This window comes from Lagopus muta, chromosome 6 (genome assembly GCF_023343835.1).
Source record: "Lagopus muta isolate bLagMut1 chromosome 6, bLagMut1 primary, whole genome shotgun sequence".
Lineage (NCBI taxonomy): Eukaryota > Metazoa > Chordata > Aves > Galliformes > Phasianidae > Lagopus > Lagopus muta.
Window position 1 is genome coordinate 3503430 of NC_064438.1, and position 15312 is coordinate 3518741.

Genomic DNA, 15312 nt, shown 5'->3' on the forward strand with positions numbered 1-15312 from the left:
TAATACCATGTGACGAAGAAGCCACCTTAGCAGCACAGCTCAGTTATGGCCACACACAAGCTGTAGCCAGCAGCATGGAGTGGGCTTCAAATCAACTATGTGTGCAGATATAGGCAGTAACCATGCAAGGCATAGTATGAGCTCCATGAACCATCACAGGCACTAAAAGAAGGAATGTGGTGCTATGTGCAAACATGCACAGTGGCTGCACACCCAAAGCCTATCTTGAAAGCTTTTATTTTATTTTTCTTAGTCCCTACAAAATACACTGCAATGTATAACTTCCATAGTGCTGTTGCAAGGGAATTGCCAAGTCCATGCATGGACATGAACAGCAAGGCAGTTAGCTTAGTGAATTAAAGATGACAGCAAACAGCATCTTCTCCTTTCTTTCTTTTTCTTTTTTTTTTTTTTTCCAACTAGCAAGTTTAAGACAATTCATTTAGAGAATACAGAAGAAGGGAAAAAAAATACGTATGATAAAATCCCTCTCTCTTCATTTTCCTTCCAAATGCTGGGGACAAAAATAATAACACAAGCTCGACAGTGCTCTTAGAAAGAAAATAACCATCAGTCGGGATATTCATACGTCATATAAAATGTCATAAAAAAGACTAAAAATGTTGTTATCAATCTGCGTTTGAAATGAACGACACTTCATCTTTGAATCTGACCCATTTTTTATGACATTGAGACTAAATGTAATCTTACACAGTGGTTAATTCAGCTGCATATATGATCCAGAAATTTGCATGTTTATTAATCCTTAAATTATTCAACTTAAAATTAAAGAAAAAAAAATTGCAAAGTATCTCACATGAGATGATCCCAATACACCCTGAGAAGAGCTATGAGCAGAAGGTAGAATTACATGTTTGCTTATGAATAAGAGAAAAGGTGTTTGGCTAAGAATGCACTGTCAGACCTGACTCATAATTAAAATCCAAATACACAAGTGGGCCATACTTGAGGATTCACATTTCATGAAGTTCTACTACCTAGAGATGAACTGCTGCTTGCACGGCTTCGTGGTTTAGATAGCATTATAGCTATTATCTTGGTTAATAACTTAGCCTTGCAATAATTATTTCTTCTTATTACTATCAACTGCACAATGCTTAAAACTATATTCACTAACAAAAGTATCTTCCAACCAGATTGGTCCTACATTCCTTTCAAAATAAGCTCAATCAATAGCAGGTGAACTGCACACGAAAACAAATTAATGCTGAGACTCACCATGCTACCAATCACTTGGGTGACAGAAAACTTGAAGTGACTGTAATCGAAGCATGAAACCCATGCAAACAAATCACACTCAACAGGTAGATGAAACTGCTGTATGGCTTTCAACCAGCGTGGCTTATGAAGAAAAAAGAAAATAAATATATTTTGATAATTTTACTCTTTACACACTTTCTTCAAATAGCTAATGCAGTTCAACCCCTACATTTTTACCACATGCAGTATCTGTTCTGGCTGTACTATTCTGGCAGTATCACGATTTTTTAGGAATATTTTTTTTATTGTTAAAGCAATTAATTATTCTTTCTATATGAAGCTGCTTTCTAAGCAGTCTTCATCTGTTTCCTTTCACCTCTGCTTCTGATAGCATTGGTCTTTACTTGCATCAGCAAATAACCATCATTTCAGGCAACCTGTAACAAGATACCTATGGAGGGGGATATTTTTCTTTTCAGACTAAATTCATTTGTTGGTAGTTTTTTCCCTTTTAAAATCCATTCTAGATAAAACAATGAAGCCACCTAGGCCATCTGTTAAGACGACCTCTCATGAATGACAGTACTCTCCCTGTGCGCACAGGTTTCAGGCTTTAAGAAGATTCACTTTACATTTTCTGTCATACATAGCACAGACTTATACTCTTCACCAGCACACTTCCTTCACTATCTGTATATTATTTCACCCTGATTGCACTCTCCAACATGGAGAACAAAGTGAGCCAAGATTTCTCAGCCTTGGTTTGCCCATGCAAGAGATGTCTGGCAAATGATATCCTGCAGAGAGTGACAAAACTTGAGAGCACATTAGAGCAAGCAAATGCTTTCTGTCACTTACTCCTTTACTTCTATTTTTATGAAACAGGAGAAAACATTTTTCCTAAGGAAATTAACTGGATAATGTGATGCAGGTACTTTAGAGTACGCCATTAGAATAAGCAGGAAATAAATTAAGACCCTTCTTAAGTTAAAGAAAGGTTTATATGCTTCTGGAACTATATTTTATTCTTTATAACTTTGATTGAATCGGTATTATTCACTATCTCAGATAAAGTAATAACTAGTAGAACATAAATGGCACAAATCCATAAGGAAGTCACATTCATTTTTGTACATTACATAAAGGCTGATTGAACACTTTAACTAAGAAAACACTGTGGCTAACAACTTCATGGTATTGTCATTTCATTAGTCTTATCAAATTACAAATCCATGTTAGAAATCAGAGTTTTAAAGATAATCCTTTGAAGACACACAACACAAGAGAAGATTCAGCATGTGCTGAAGGAGCTTTTATCTCAATGAATTTTTCATTTTCTATGAGGGGAGCTGTTGTAATTACAGCTTAGCTTGTCTATGATTTCAGATAAACAATGTTTATATTGTCTTAAAAGATAAGCAGAATCTAATTGGATAAGTTTAAAACAAGCATCCATGGAATGAGGTGTCTCATTGATAAATATATTGTTATTTCCCAGTTTTTGAGATTAACATCATTATTTTGTTTTCCCTATAATCAAGGTTTGCAGATAAAGCAATGGGAAATAACAGTTTCCAATAGGCACAGCAAAAAGAAGATAAGGGTTCCATTACTAAAAATCAACAGCTCATAAATTCTTCCTGGTTACTACCTAAAATTCCATTATGATCTATTATTTATTTGCACAAGAGTAATACCAAAGGAGTGAAGCATTGACCTTGATTCTTAGACCTTTTACATAAAAAGGTGCAATCCAGATATTACTAAAAGAAAGTATTTCTACCCTATGTTGTTTATATCTAACAGACAAATAAGAAAATGCAAGTGGGGCAAGAGAGGCATGCACAAGCACAATGACTTGCTCAAGGTCAGATTAGCAGGTCCATGGCAGAACTAACAATCAGAATCAAGTCTCTTGATGTTGACTAGACTACCTTATTTACCAAAACAAGCTGCTCAAATGTAATTAAAAGGGTATGCCCTTCTCATAATGAATTTGTAAGTTAGTAAATAAACATTTCAGCAGTTTGCTTATGATAATAAATCATTCTTCTTTCTGCAGCCTATGTAAGCTGACAGGGCAATAACGGTTTCATTGCACATCTTCTCTTTTATTTACAGGTACATCAATGATAAAATAGGCCCCAATGCAATAGACCCAAATTACTCAGTTTTTTAATGGTTGATGCAAATATGCTGAGGTATTAAACATGTGAGTTCACTTCCCTTGCATATGAAATATTACTGACTTCAGAAATAGCATTATTGACAACGACTGTTAATTTATAACCTTGGCCATCAAGAACACAAAATCTGACTGAAGATACTAACAAAGAGGAAAGAGTATGAGACAGCTAGAAGGCAAAGAAAGCTACAGACTGTTTGCTACCCATCTAATCCCAGTGATTAGAGGGCTTTCCATATCTTGTTCCCACTGAATGGCGATTCTGAAGTCTCAGGTTTTGTGTCTTCCAGTACATTTCTGTCTTAGAGGACAACACCTTGACAAGCTAACATTCTTAGTAATTTTTATTACAGAATGTTACCTGACTGTAATAACAATTCAAAACACAAAATTGGCCTTCATTTGTACTAAATGTTAGAATAAAAAATAGAAAAAAATCTAGATCACAGCCACCACTAAAAAACCTCAAATTGAACTTACGAGTTATCAGAAAACTGACTATTCTCATATAAAATTATTAAACTGGAAAAAACCCTACACTTTCAAGTTGCTAGCTGCATACTAGAAATTTTTTCATGGTTTTGCCATATCACTGCAGATCATATTCCACCCCAGAATACGCAGCCATGCATTTCTATTTGCTCACAAGAGGATTTAAACATGCAAAATACTTTCCTAAGCAGTACACATAATATATAGACAGAATTGGAGCCCTACATAGCAGTAAATGGGTGATTAAATTGTGGGGAATCTTTTCTATATCAGTAACCTTCGAAGGAAGGGTCTTTGAAAGAATTAAACCTTCTGTTAGGTCTCAAATTTTAATTTGGAGAGTTTGTATGATATAGACTATACTATTATAAAGGGAAGGTAATTTTTTTTCCTATGTATCTATTTTTCTGTATAACTGATATTTACTTAAAGAGAACAATTTCCTCTGACAGCTATTCTATCCTCTCAGTCTCACATACTACTAGTACTGCTGTTCATGGAAACCTTGCATACTATTTATGTCCTGGATCAGGTTTTCACTAGATGCATTACTAGAGAACCATTGTGCTACTCTTTTGAGATGACAAACAGGACAAGCAGTGACCTCAGTTCCACAGACACACATGACCCAAACCTCATAGGAGATCTGCAATGAAAAAAGAACCCGTATTTAATGACTTTTAGGTCAGAGGATATCCTTTTAAAATAGCCCCAAAACAAGTAACATCAGAAACTATGTCAGCTACATTCATACTTACCTGTTTTATGCCACCATGTACAGTATTTTCCATTTCCCTTAGCTTCAGGCTTGTGTTTATGGCACTACACAGATTTCTGAATACATTTGGTAAGGTGACAGTATCTTCTCCTTGTGTTGCATGTGGATTGAACAGGTGTCTCGCTGCAATTTATAGGAGGGAGATGAGGTTCTTTTAATATCCGTATACCCGGCGTGAGATTAAGAAACAACGGTTTCATATGTTGGTCCGACCAGTTTATTACAAAACCTAATCAGGGAAACGGGGAAGGGAAGGAGGGCGATAGAAAAGACGGGAAAGAAGCAAGAGATGTGTAAAGCGGAGATAGTCACCAGCAGGATCCAGCAGCATCCTGTTGCATGGCGTTTGAAGGTCCGAGACGCAGTGGGGGACGGGGAGCAGCAGCGCAGCCGGCCTTGGGCAGCAAGCAGGTAGCAGAGGCAGTCGCAGAGCCAATCCTTGAGGAAGCAGCAGCGCTCAGGCAGCAGGCACAGGAGAGTTCAACAGCATGGAGGTGTCACCTCACAAGGAATCTGACAGTCAGGAATCCTTGATCTTCTTCAGCAGGAATCTGCTGCCATAAACCTCCATTCTGCTTCATGAGGAATCTGTTGCCAGAAACCTCCGTTCTGCTTCATGAGGAATCTGCTGCCAGAAACCTCTCCTCATGGTTTTCGATTCCCCATTTATCCTCCTTGTTCTCCTGCCTAAGTAACAAGGAAGGGTCTTGAACAAGAGTCATTGAGCACCCTGAGATGGCCATCATCCTGAGATAAGTCCACACAAAAGAGCACTTCTCAGCCATTTAGCTGCAGCTCATCTCTCTCTGGTTGCCCCTGGCCTTGTCCATCTGCGTCCCCCAGACAAAGGATCTCACCACCTTTGCCCAGGACTTGCCTGCACTTGTTCATCTGTGTCCCCAGCAAGCTTTGAGACAATGATGTAAAAGAATAATCTCTTACAAAAGGATGCTGCTCAAGGTCCCTCCAAACCCAAGCCACACTTTGTGTTTATGAGTAGCAAGTGTTAAAGAACTGAATGGCATATAAAGCCAGTGATGTCTTCTTTAAAGTAAAAAAAAAAATAAATATAAACCTCAGTAACAACTGCTGCACAGTTACAGTTTTTGTTTAAGCTTCTTTTTCTCTTTTCAGTGCTTGTTTTGTCCGCTTTGCTAAATATCGGATGATTTAGGATGTTAGTAAATAACAGCATTAGACATTCCTTTCTGAATAGGCAGACTGCTTGTGTGGATTTTTCTATGATCTCCTGCCTGTTACAGTGACACATGCTTTTCCTCATGCCATAGAGTCATTTGAATGCAAAGCATTTACACTTTGTGTAGCATCATTCAGATGAAGATTTTATTTAACCACTGTTCGTGATGTGCTAGTGGACAAGCAAACTGGGATTTTTGTCTTACAATACCCATTTGCTTACAGCTGCAAAATCTGAGTGCAATCTAAGTTTATAACACACTTCCACACCTACACATCACTCTGTAAAAAGAGGAATATCAGGCATTTCTTATGTATTCATGTTGCAGGCTACCCACACCTAGTTCTTTCCTGACCAGTTGTGTTGAACTTGCTTTAAAAGGGCTACTTACATAGGTAGACAAGGTTAAAACCCAAGTAACTACTGTTAATACGGGTAAGGTTTGCTAAAAGAGCCAATACACATTAAATATTTTGTTTAAAGCTGCACAAAGTCACGCCACTTGCGAGTATGACCTCTGCATGATACATGATATCAGTTGATAAATGCATCAGTAGAATACATAGCATGCTTTTAATTAATGGTTTGAAGGTCTCTTTCCAGTCAGGCAGCCAGCTTGAAAAACCTGTGGATCCAGTGATCGCATGCTCTTAAATCAGAGCAAATCATTCCACATTTAGAATCAAGTTTTTTTGTTTGTTTTGTTTTTTTACAAAATTTCCATTTCCAACTTTTTTGTTTTTTCAGTTTCTTGTGAATATACAGTGATCAATCTGTCACAATGGCCCTTCACACTGACTGCCATTCATTCACATCTAATCACAACAAGAAAAATTGTACCTCAGAATACAGAATACACCTACTCTAAGAGTTTACAGAAATACCCACTAAAGCATGGTGTATTCAAACTTTCACTGGTATAAAATTCTGCTTGAAGAATAATGATCAAAGTAAAGAACATTTCTTTAATCCTGACATGAATCAGTTTCTCTTATTAGCTTTCTGCATTAGCTAAGAATTTGTAACGTAAATTTTCCAGAATGCAACTTGACACTAAAACAGCAAGGATTCAACAATTATACCAATGGATTTTTCGTTTTATTGTGGTGGATTTTTTTATTTTACATAATTCATATCTCTAAAGACAAACTTTCAGCAAATGACTCTATGTTCTACACTGCACTGTACGCTTTATTTTCGTTTTCTGACTTCTGTCAAAAATCTCAAGAGTGTACAATTTCAGGTATTGTAGTTATGCCACTTTTTAAAACCTTCAAATAAAACAATTGAGGTGAATAACATTAAATTTGCATGTTTCCTACAGATATCAGTTGCTTTATTTTTGCAGTCATTACTCATGCCATCTGGCTTGATGTACTCATTAATAAATGAAAAAAAAATAACTGCTGACTTTTTTCTTCCTGAAATGTCTGTGTCACAGCTTTACACTTCATATTCTTTTGTACTTCATACAGAGTCATTGCCAAGTATTATTACATAAACTTCTGACATTTTCTGATATACTGGTTTGACCCTGTAATACAGAGTTTACACTACCTAAAAAGAGTTTAGGAGGTAGCCTGCTCTGCAGTAATTGCCAATAGAAATCACCATCCAGCCTGGTGGCACTTGCTTTCTTAGTTCATTGTGCATTAAGAGAACCCCTAACCATTCTGCTCAACATTCTCAATAGTATCTCAATCCAAACAATGTCTGTAAATCCTGAGAATGGGTTCAGGATGAGAAATGTCTGCTTTCCTGCAGTAGTAATGTAGAGACTTCAGACTAACCTCAGAACCTAACAGCAACTTGGCTTCAGTTCTCCAAGTAGCCTTCTATCTTTCAGGCAGTTTTACAGCTCAGTTCTCAACTGACACACTAAGCTCAGTGGTATTGCTAAAAAGCATATTTTCTCTCCACTGTAAAGAACTTCGACTGGTTTACTAATGCTACTGAATGCTCAAACATTATTCAGAACTAGAGAGAGGAGAGCAGAAAGAAAACAAAATTACAAAAAAAGAAATGTAGAATTGGGAATAAATCTTGCTTTTTTAAATGTCTTTTGTGAAATGTTTGATATTTTTCTTGTACTGTGCTATTATCTTAAGAGGTTAAAATGCTCACAGTCTTCTATGAAGTAAATTTTATCCACTGTTGTTTAAAGCAAGTGCAGAACAAAAGCGCAATGAATAATACAAGTAAAAGCAAAACTGGTTGGCTGGCCTCCTGCTATTCCTCACATATGATATTAAAAGCCTAAGTGCATTTCATATTAGTAGAGCATTTTTATGGTAAAATTAAAGCTAACGCAGAAGACAAAAACAAGGCCAAGTCTCACATGGAAAGCCAAATCTAGTTTGGTTAATGTCACCAGAGAAACATGATGGGGTACTGCTGAACATTTCTAGTACTTCCAATGAGCTGGAATAACAGAAGCACCTGAGCAGTTCAGTTCAACTCTCTCACCTAATTATGCTAATTCAAAAGAGTCAAGGTGCTTAAGCTTGCAATGGTGGCCCGAAATATACTGTCTTTGTACTAACTTGTAAACATACTTTCCAGGAGTTAGATCACTTCCAGAAGAGTTACTACCTTTAAAGACCACAAAATTATTCAGCTTCATTTTTCAGCTTCATTCATTCAGCTTTTTTAAGCATTTATTTCATAAAGATTCCCTTGATGCCAACAACAAAAAATCCATCCAGAAAGCACAACATTCTCCCCATCGCAAGACAGCAAACTCTCCTTCAATATGGTGGAAAATCGTCCAAAAATCAAGAGAAATCAAACAACAAAAACAAAGAGAACCCACAGCCCTATAAATCCACCAAAAATAATAATCCGCCCAACGAAGGATTAACATCTGTCTGTTGGTTGGTTGGTTGGGTTCTCTTAATCTCAAGTAACTACATTTTAATCTCAGGATGGTTCACCAACCCAGAAGTGTTCTTAACAACTAGGAAACACTAGTGAAATTAAACAAGGCATTTGGCAAGATGACTAAGCCCTAAGTAGAAAACATGAAAACATGTTGGAACAAGGCTGTTTATCTATAACACACCACTCATGCCAAGTCAGACTTAATTCTTTCCTACTGAGATACCAGCACATTCCTAGAAAAATGTTTTGCAGAATCACAAGAACACCTGTTGTCCTCTATCGCCTCTGATACAAGGTTGAAGAAAGGAGCCTACTATGACAACAGTATGGGAGAGGAAAAGCAGAAATAACTGCTCTGTATTAAATGACACTGTGATAAATACAAAATAATGTTTTGAAGAGTCGTTCTGCTTGGCTGGTTAGAATTTCTAGTAGCTAACCGAAATTAAATGTTGCGATGCTTTCAGTCACATTCATTTGCCCAAGGCTGATGTGACTGCCAGTATTCACAGCACTGGACAACAGCAGGTGAGAGGCAGTAAAGCTGGCAGGAAGACACCACAACAGGTGCACGCAGGCAATAAAACTATAGTATAAGTAAATTCCAATATATACTCATGTGAGAATGGATCTACAAATGCCCCAAGCAGTTTTAGATGGAACTTTAAAATTAAATACATCCTGGCATCTCTTTAAGCGATTTCCTGATTCTCAGACAATGTTTGAATTACTCTGGAAGCACACTTAGTGCAAACAAATCTAGTTTTACACTTGATGCCTGCCCACTCCCTAAGCTTTTAGTGTCTGTATTACTTTTAAAGGAACTACAAATGCACATTTTACATTCCTACACGATAGCATGAACAGAACCAGTATCTAATGAAATCCTAAGTGCAAATATTTGTGGAAAACCCTCTGGTTTGATCTCAGACACTATATATCAAGTTACGTACGCCTGTATAAGTCATTTGTAATACACTTTATAGTTCTGCAACTGTGGTTCTCAAGGTATCTTCTACATTAAAGGCAGAAAAATGCAGTTTTTGTATCAGTAGCAATCCCACTTCAAAGATGCAAAAGCTCTATATATTCAATTGATATCTGATCATTTTTTGGCAAATTTTTACATAGTTCCACACTTTGAAAATCTTACTACACTGCTTCTTTGACAGTAACTAGAGTATATCATACACAAGGACAAGAGGAAATGGTTTCAAACTAAAGTAGGGGAGATTTAAATTGAGTATAAGAAGTTTTTTCATTTTTTCATTTTGTTTTTTTTTACAGTAAGGAGTGGGAGGCACTGGAATAGGTTGCTCAGAGACCTGGTGGATGCCTCATCCTTGGAGACATGCAAGGCCAAGCAGTAAAAGAAAAACTTTGTTTTGGCACTCTGTGAGTACTGTTTCACAAGAACAAAAACATCAGTGGGCTATCAGCACTGTTTCAACAGCAAAAAAAAAGGTGAGGTATAACTGTGGAGTTGAGGCACTGAGGGACATGGTCAGTAGGCACAGTGGGAATGGATTGGCACTAGACTTGATGACCTTAGTGGTCTTTTCCAATCTTAGTGATCCTACAGTACTGTAAGAGCTGCTACACAGAAAGCTAACTCCATTCCCACACATACCCAGCAGAGCCAGCCATAAAAGCACACAATGGCAAACTTTGGTTTTACTGGAGTCTTTCTGAAACCCTGAAGAAGTAAGAGCAAAGTACTAAATGCTACTAAATGCTAAAAGAATATCAGAGATTCTCAGAAAGATTTTTCAATTACTTAATGCTCAACATCACTAGCATTTCTTTTTAATACATTTTTAAGAAAAAATATTTCTCCTTTAAAGAGAATGCTACAAACTAGAGAACCTCCAAGATCTTCTCCGTGTTATTGCGAGAACAAAACTCTCATGAATAAGAAAACACCCCCAGATAAATAGAGCCTCATAAATAAAGGAAAAATCAATTTCAAAAATACACCTATGGCAAAAGACTTAAGGCGGCTCTCCCCATAAAGAAAAAAGAATTTGGAGATAAAAAAATTACTACGAAATCAAATGAGTTGCATTCATTCAGCATTGAGCAAGCATACTATCACTGTTCCTTTCAAGATAAAGCTTTAATTATGTGAACTACGCTCTGAACAACTATAAAGCAAATATTTTATGTCTATAAAGTTACAAATTGTCTGCCTACTGATCGCTGTTCCACAGACATTAATTCAGCTACAGCTGTGACTCTAAACCATTCTTACGTACATTCACTATATACATCTCCAGGCAAACATTCACCTGATATGAAAAACAGTAGCATCATTAGACATGATCACTACACAAGCACCAGTATCTTGGTGGGGTACTACAGAATCCCATCAATGTTCACATCACAATTATATCTACCAGTAGAAACATCTACCACCAGTGGTGTTATCTACCACTGGAAACACCTATAACTGTTCATGAGGTTTTTCAGCTATTTGTCTGTTCCTATTAAAAAAAAAAAAAAAAAAGGTGATTTTATGATTATTCTTTATTAACAGTTTGTTGACTCTATTGCATGCCCATATGTGCTCTATATTTTGCAACATAAGAAATCTTTGTATGTTACTTAATGCAGTTTACCTACATAAATGAAAAAATCTGTGATGCCACTTTAAGAATCATGAATTGTGGAAAAGCAAAATGCGACAAAACACTATTTTCCTGCCCTCCTTCATTAGCCCTCTCAATGAACTCCCCAGCCTATTTCAGGTCTCCTGGGATACTTAGCGATGCACATTTCCACATCAGTAACCTGCCATCCTGTTCAGAGCCTCCACAGTCCTACTCGCTCCAGCCACCTCCCGCAGTTCCTGTAGTCCTTCACAGCTGTAGCCCTGAGGGAGAGCTGTGTCTCATCCCACTCCGCGGGTTTGAAGGAAGGTCAATCTTTCCCTACTTCCTGAGTCGTGTCTCCCCTGGCCAGCAGGGGACACTATCGCGATACAGTAATCCAAGACTCAGGAATAACGCAAATGAATTTGTTGAGAGCATCCTAACAACGACAGACGTACATATTATACTACAGCCCACAGTGGTTGAGCATACTCTTTAGAATGACAGCTTCTGGCTGCGGGGATCTCAGCAGGAAATCTTTGGCTCCTGTCTTCCAGGCTTTGCAGATTTAAATCGGCATAGAAAAGAGGAAGCCGGGAGATGCCGGTTTATATTTTGCCTTCACAGGATACAACAGTATCATCACCCAGTCTCAAGCTGGAAACATTTGCTCCAGACTTAAGTTTTCACCAACAAAACACTCCTGAGCTTTCCCATTCAAAAGCAAACAGCTCCGAAGAAATGCTTTCAAATGCAAAACTGTCCACAAAGCGTTGTTGATTGTCTCGTGTGGTTTTGAGACAATGCATTCTTTACCAGTCCCAGACAAGCTGAAAGCCTCAGAAATAAATGGATGTAGTGGAAGGCAGTCAGATTCATTTATTATTTTCATCTCACTGATATGGGCTGGTTTGGCAACAGGGATCAGCATGTTAGTGTAAGGACCAATGTATTAGTTTAGCAAAAGGAACCATTCTAAAATTTTCCAATTCAGCTTTGCTTGGTGTCAACAGCCTTGTTTTTCTCAAAGATCCTGCTTTCACAAAGGAATCACAGCATACCTGTTTTACGTTTACATTCACCAGGTGCAGGAACTTCTGCCTTGCATTTCACATATATTGCTTTGGGTTATTAGTGCACCAAGAGAGAAAGTCATTCATTGTAGCATAACAAGCAATGGAAATTTGCCAAACTGGGGAAAAAACAGCTCAAGGTCAGCCAAAAGTCACGCAGAATCACAGAATGGCCCGGGTTGGAAGGGACCTCAAGGCTGCCCAGGGCCCCATCCAACCTGGCCTTGAACACCTCCAGGGATGGACGTGGCATCCACAGCCTCTCTGGGCAGCCTGCTCACAGTGATGAGAATTAGTTCTAGTTAAGGAAGTTCTACAAAATAAAGTATTCAAATCCAATCATACTAAACGATCATCATCAAATAATTATGATCAAGTTAAATTAATCAGCAAGTCAATTTTTTGTCTGTTTTACGGGTTGTGTTCTTTCAGAAACAACAGGAAGTAAAATCACATCACAAAGTTCTCTGCCTCTTCTTCTTGACGTTAAGGAGGACTACTCTTGTTTGATGTATTTCAGATGCCAGTCCAGAGCTCCTATCAAGAACTGAAATTGTTACATCCTCCTTTCACTGTTCCCCAAACCATATAAATCTTGTACAGACAGATACAAGACCAATTCAGTCCTGCTGACGTGACTTGGACACTTTTGGTCACAATATATGTGGCTTTGCAGTCGCAGTTAGGAAAAAGACCTCTCACATGCTTCAGCTGTCAGCAGAAGGGGCTGCAAAGAGTAATGCACTGAAAGCAAAAATTACTGCTGTCACTTCCTTGACTGTACTAAAGCTGTGACTGACTTCACCAAGAACAAACACAGAAGACTTTGCTCTCTTATGACACAAGCAGAAAGTTTCACGTAGCGTCATTTATCACTCACTAATTTTTCTTTATCCAGTAGATAAAAATCAAGCAAATTGGTATGGGATCGTTTAAGGCCACACTTGAATAGGAAACAATAAAAGTGATTCACACAGTGACTATATATTTCTACTGAGTTAGAAACTAAAACTAAACTAAAGCTAAACTCCTTAGTCTGGTGGCATTTTAGTCAAGAAAATAAGAAATCATACTTACAGTTTTGGTTTTTTTCCCTGCCAAATTTAACTACAGCTCTGAATTACATCTGGAAGGAAAAATACAGGAAATAGCTTTGATGTGATGAAGGTTGGTCTTTTCCAACCTTGGTGATTCTATGATTCTAAGAAATAAGGAAGAAACTACTCATATTTACTCAATCCTTTATTCCTATTGGATGGTCACCTAAAGTCATATTTTTATATTTGCAGGGAAATGAATTATTTCACTAATTCAAACAAGATCTTCCACTGCACTGCACATTGTAAATGCAAAGCTGTTTAGCTACCAAAGATCATTAACAATATCCATAACCATTAACACTAAAAACCAGAGAAAGCGGGTCTGGACCACTTTTCTGTGTCATAGCAGCATGAAAAGTTTACAGTATCCACAGTATTTTGCTTTTATCACTAAGTTCTACCATTTCCTTAAAGCAGGATGTCATCCAAATCTGGTGAGAAAATTCTCCATCTCCAGTGTGGTGTTAGAAAGTGGCATTCTTTTATTCCTCACAATGCACACTGGGCAACTTGCAAGCAAGCACATGCTCTCAGCGTTCAGGTTCTACATTTATACTGCTAAGGCATACATATACAGTACTTTGCCATACATATTCACTCTATTTCAGGGTCTCATATGTCCCTTCGGGCATGCTCAGTGGTATTCAAGTGTGGTTGAGTGTCCACCTATTTCTCTCCCCCTTTTCACCATCAGCTTCATCATTGAACTCTTTGACTCACTTTCCTTCACTTCTCCCCAGTTTGGAAGATTTCCATTGCTTTTTAGACCATAGCGAACCACTTTTTAAAAACAATGCATGTGGAACCCAAGGAAAATATCCTTGCATGTTTTAAGGCAAAAGATAGAAGTATTCTACTGTGACACCAGTACTTCTCATGAGGCAAAAATCATTATGTCTCCAGTGCAAAACTGAGGAAAACAAAGAGTAAACCCACTAAAGTTGAAATGGAAAGTTTGGAACTATCACTTATGGTTTCCTTTAGCTAAACTAATATACTGGTTCTTAAACTAGTGTACTAACTCATATTGCTAAGCAAACCAGCCTGTATCAAGTAGAAGCTGTTCAATTGGGCACTGTTCCATATGTGGCGTTAGCTGTAACTGAACTTGAAAATATCTGACCACTGGCTATTTTACCAGGACGTATTTGCATTAAAATCAACGAGGTGAGGGGGTGATTTAAAAACTGTTGAATTCCTGATATTAAAAGGCAGATTCTTTCATGGTAAATTCACTTAAGAAGCTTATCTTGTCGTCTCCACTCTCTTGAATTCTGGGTAGGTTATATGCACAGAACAGACAGTAGCTTGATGGGTTTGTGGGTGTATTTTTGACATCCATAGCAATGTCATCGGTCTAAATCTGCACTATTAATGAAAAAAGTTACTGTCTATATGCACAGGCATGATTACTGCATCTGTAAACTTTGCTAGCACGTTGTCATTTTGTTTGTCAATCTTTGAAACAGCAATTTCTCTCATCTAACAGTTTTTCTAACTTATAATTACTGTAATTTTTCTCATAGCTTTGTAACGTTTTTGTAGCCAAACTACAACATGGTAGAGGACTAAAATGAATTTTCTATTTTCACTAGGGGCAGAAATGGGTTACAGTGTGAAGGTTAATCTATGGGACCATCAGCCATTTGGCTTACCTTTCAAGTACGTAATTGAAGTCAAAACCATTCTAAAGGTACACTTAACAAGTGCATTTCATGCAAATCTACAGCATATGGAACAACATGTGATGCAAGATTTCTGGATCTCACCACTATGCATGCAGAATGAACACTG

General features: G+C 37.6%; 1 protein-coding gene across 2 annotated transcripts in view; it reads right to left on the reverse strand.

The window, feature by feature from the left end:
• Window positions 1-15312, reverse strand: part of LOC125695164 (growth arrest-specific protein 2-like) — a 260093-nt gene that overhangs the window by 85858 nt on the left and 158923 nt on the right. The window lies entirely within an intron of this gene.